Source organism: Humulus lupulus, chromosome X, assembly GCF_963169125.1.
Source record: "Humulus lupulus chromosome X, drHumLupu1.1, whole genome shotgun sequence".
In the NCBI taxonomy this organism is placed as follows: Eukaryota; Viridiplantae; Streptophyta; class Magnoliopsida; order Rosales; family Cannabaceae; genus Humulus; species Humulus lupulus.
Window position 1 is genome coordinate 76,744,818 of NC_084802.1, and position 5,389 is coordinate 76,750,206.

The following is a 5,389-nucleotide window of genomic DNA, read 5'->3' on the forward strand; positions in this document are numbered from 1 at the left end:
ATGTAAGATATGGAAAAAATACCAAAATAATCCTATCTCTATTTCTTTAGGTTTTTAACTATTCTATGATATCGTTGTCCCAATTGGCGAGAGTCAAAAAATATCATTAGTTAAATAGAGTTGTAAACTCATTTAATAATGCACACCATTATTAACAACCTATTATTCGATCAAAATAAGAAAACAAAATCTCTTATTTTATGAGTGTAAAGAACGCCCTAAACTAATACTTATAAAACATTCGCATAACATAGTTTATAAAAGAATACCACTCATTATCAAAGTCTCAGAGGGGACTTGCTTAAAACCATGCAAGCTGGCGCCATTAGTTTTAAAAGAAAACATAAATTTTTATGCAAAGTTCAAAGAAACAAAAATTAAGTAACTGAGTCCCACTGATAATTTAGGAAAGTCTCTTAAAACAAAACATAATTTAAATGGCGTTCTACGATGATCGTTTTTCCGTCCATAGGATTTCCCCACGCCATACACCCCATGATGAAAGAACTCCTCACGTCACCACGCGTGCCATAAAGAAATCCTATTTGCTACCTGGGAGGAAAGTAAGGGGGTGAGCTAAAAGCCCAGTAAGGAAGTACAAACAATAAGCAAGTAAGAATAAAACAAATACAAATACTAACGTTCATCTTAAACATCATGGAAAATCATAACATTTTCGTAACATATCATCATAGCATATCATAACGTAATCGTAACATATCATCATATCACAATCATACATCAAACATGATGAGCATGGCCCGCTAGTTGTCCATGTCACCCTAATCATATTCATACAACATACATGATGAGCATGGCTCTCTAGTTGTCCATGTCACCCTATGATATTCATACATCATACATGATGAGCATGGCTCGCTAGTTGTCCATGTCACCCTATGATGAAACAAGAGTCTCTGGTCCTTGAATAACCTCTGGGCGTCCGCCCTAGGAGTTACGTCTTTAGCTATAGTAACTCGTTTGATGTATCTGACATCCATACACATATCATATTCAACATATCATCACATTATGGCATTCATAATTCATAACAATTCATTCATACAACAGTCTTACCATTCATAGCATAAAATCATAGAATCTATCTAACTTCCTTACCTCAGGTCCAAGCTAAGAAATTTCACAACCTTTCAACGAGCCTATATCATAATCAAAACAACATTTCTTAGGTTCATAAAATTACTATTTTGCCCTCCCATACAACTCATGTGTGCATGGGCCATGCACACATAATAATAGTTACACACATGCAATTATTCTTAACTACACATAAAGCCATAAAAGAATAATGCTCATTTTACCTATTTTACATGCACGATCTTTTTATAAAAACCACATAGTTGAATAATAACCATAATTTTGGACGTAAAAGTGGATTTGCATGTAACATGCATACGTGAGAACATTGCGTAATTGAGACGTTTTAAAAACGATAATTCTACATTTCTTACTTTTATTGTTTTAAAATTAATAGACATATAACATGCTTTATTTTTCTTAAAATTTCTAAGTTGATTAAATTCCTCAAAACATTATTTTATTTTATAAAATAATTTGATTTAGCTTAAAAATCAAATATGTGACAATTTCATTCATTAATCTCAAATTACAAAGAATTAACCAAAAACTTGGAATTAATTAAAATACCTATTTTTAATATGTTTATTTAGAAAAGCATATTTTAACATTGGTTCATTGTGTTACATAAATGATGTGAGAAAAATATATTTTTAAGTGTGGGAAAAATATATTTTTATTTAAATTATTTAAGACTATATATTTTTTTTATGTAACATAAATCCATATGTGACAATTAAATATTCATTTTTAAATTTTTTAAACCAAACTTTCAGCCACTATTTAAATTCTTTAAAAATCACAAATAAATAGAATCTAAATATTTTTCTCAATCAAAATAAAGGAAAATCATAACTTATCAAAATATGCATTCATACCATTTTAAAATACCATTTTTCAATATTACCATAACTTAGGAAAATGATTTGTTCCAAAAACTCATCAAATTTATTTTAGTGAAACACACTTCACATTTTCTTACAAAAATTCCAGCAACCATTTTATCTTTAAAAATCACCATATTCAATATAAAAACCTCATATTTTTCTAAAAAGTTCAATAAAAATTCTGTAGGTAATTATTTACACATAATATAATTTCAAAGCATAATTAAACTTCACATTAAATTTCTTAAAACATCAAAACATTTGCAAACTTTATTTGAGCACTCAAAACATTAATCTCATCATGAACAACATCATTTTTGTACAAAAATCAGCAAACACACTAAATCATAAAATTTATTCCTTTCATTATATTCACAAAATTCATGCTCAATTATGCACAATATTTCAACACAAACCCTAGCATGCTTCTAACATCTTTATCCATTTTAATCATATCATGAGTATACAATAATTCATCATTCGCCATAGAACTTATTCACAAGTCATGAACAACAACCACTACTAGAAATATAGGCTTTTACTTCGGTTTTTATAGTGAGCATACAAAAAAACTGAAGTAAAAACCTTTTCAAAATCTTTTACTTCGCTTTTGAAATTGGCGCTCTGAAAAAAATTACATACTACTTCGCTTTTTAAAAAAAACGAAGTGAAAAATTCATAGTGAAGAGGGCCGTGTTTGGTTGCACAAGCCCATGTATTATGTTTAGAGATAATAAAAATGCAAAAAAATGGCTGAGCCAAACGCGACCCTTGTGCACCTTTAACTTCGGTTTTTAGGTAAAAACCGAAGTAGAAAGTGCACTTTCCACTTCGGTTTTTACCTAAAAACCGAAGTTAAAGGTGCACAACTATTATACACTTATGGACCTTTAACTTCGGTTTTATAACCCTTTTCATCTCCCCGAACGGTCATCTCTCTCAAACCCTCCTCTCTCCTCTGTGCAAAAAACCCCCAAAATCCTCCATTAACAACCGTGAGCCAACACTCATTTTCAATCTCCAAACCTTTTCTTTTTTTGTTTTTTCTTTCTTTCTTGCTACATTTCTACACTATAAACTGAAATATAGTCCAAAAATCTGTTTTTTTTTTTGTTTTTTAGAGAAAAAAAAGGCATTTGGCCATGGGTATTTTCTCCATTGTTTTTTGGTGTTTCTTGCCGGATTTTGACCGAATTTTTGTCATTGCAAGGGGATTTTGAGCTTCAAAACAGGTATAGATTACTATAATGTGGTTTTGATGATAATTTTTTTTTCTATGTTTTTTTTTATTTTTTTTTTATTATTTCGAATTTTATAATTAATATTTTGTTAAATTTTATAATTAACATAATTCATATTTTGTTAATTTTTATAATTATTTGTTTATTTTGTTAGTTTAAATAATGTGATAAAAATTAGGTTTATTATAAATATATATATGTATATTAGTGAATTTTAGAAATTGTGACAATAGATAAATTTGTTTTTTAAATATTTGAAAAAAAATAAATAGCTTGAAGATGATCAAAGTGTTGTTCATTAGTTTCATTAACTAGTTTGATTTTTTTTATTTATTGGTTTGATAATTAATTATGTAGGTTACTAATTATGTAATGTTTTAGTAAGGTCGTTGATTGAGTGGTGAACTTTGTTGTTCATTTCGGGTGCATTGAAGATTAATATTGAAGGTTAGTTATTTTTTTTTATTTATATTACTACAAGATTTATGTATAAAGATAAGACTAATGTAATCATGCATATTAGATGTAGTGAAAGTTATGTTTGAAAAATAGTGAAGTAGGCTCTGGGAAATTTGCGTGCTGTGGTGATATAAGGATGGATTGATTTATGCTTGATTATTGTGTTTGTTTGTGTTGTTGTTATAGGAAATTTTGAAATTGCGATATGCTATAGAAACAGAGGATACTCTGCCGAATTTTTTAAAAATTTTAAGACTAGAACCTAATAATGATGGATTCATCTATGCTTGATTATTGTGTTTGTTTTAAATGGTTTTATAGGTAATTATGAAATTACGGTATGCTATAGGAACAGAGGATACTCTGCTGAATTTTTTAAAAAATTTATAAGACTAGAACCTAATAATGATGGATTCATCTATGCTTGATTATTGTGTTTGTTTGTATTGGTTTTATAGGTAATTATGAAATTACGGTATGCTATAGAAACAGAGGATACTCTGTCGAATTTTTTAAAAAATTTACAAGACTAGATCCTAATATTAGTTTTTTTCTAACTTATTAGGAATTTAATATTGTTATTAGTATGGATAAATCATGGATGCTTGAGAGGAGAGAAACATCACAATTTCAAGATGGATTCAACAAATTTTTAAAGTTTTGCCTAAAGAATTGTAGTGATCCACAAAAAATTCGTTGTCCTTGTATCGATTGTGGTAATGGAGTAAAGGGGAATATTACCATGATAAAGGATCATGTATTTTGTCAGGGATTTGATATGAGTTATAGTAAATGGTATTGGCATGGAGAATTATTAAATGATGACCCATATCCATTAGGTAGGCGAGGTGTAGATGATTTTGAGAGTAATGATTTTGATGATCATCCTATAGAATTGCTTGATGAAGCACAAGAAGAGTTTTTTCATAATCCAGAAAAATTTGATAGTATGGTTAGAGATGCAGACAGACAATTGTTCAGTGGTTGCAATAAACTAAGATTGCCCACAATGGTTAAATTTTATAACATAAAAGCATAAATGGAGTTAGTGATAAGTGTTTCAGTCAATTTTTAGCTGCTTTCAAGGAGATTTTGCCGCTAGAAAATTGTTTTCCGGAGTCTACATATGAAGTAAAGAAAACATTAAGTTTGATAGGGTTGAAGTATGAGAAGATTCATGCATGTCCGAATGATTGAATTTTATATCGTAAGGAGTATGCAAACATGGACGCTTACCCAGAATGTGGTTTATCACGGTACAAACCTAACAAAACTAAGGAGATTAGGAAACTTTTTCCTCAGAAAGTGCTATGGAACTTACCTTTGATTTCGTGGCTGAAGCGATTATATCGAAGTGCAGAACACTCTAAGAACTTAATATGGCACGAGACTGGACGAGTGAAAGATGGTAAACTCCGGCATCCTGTAGATTCACAGGCCTGGAAGAAGGTAGATTATATCAATCCAGAATTCAAAAATGAACCAAGACATCTTCGTCTCGGTTTAGCTGCTGATGGAGTAAACCCGCATAGATCTCTTAGTAGTAGGCATAGTTCATGGCCTGTCTTCCTAGTTATGTATAATCTTCCTCCTTGGTTGGTCATGAAAAGGAAGTTCATGATGCTTTCATTAATGATTTCAGGCCCAAAACAACCAAGACATGATATCGATGTTTATTTGGCACCATTAATTGATGATTTGAAA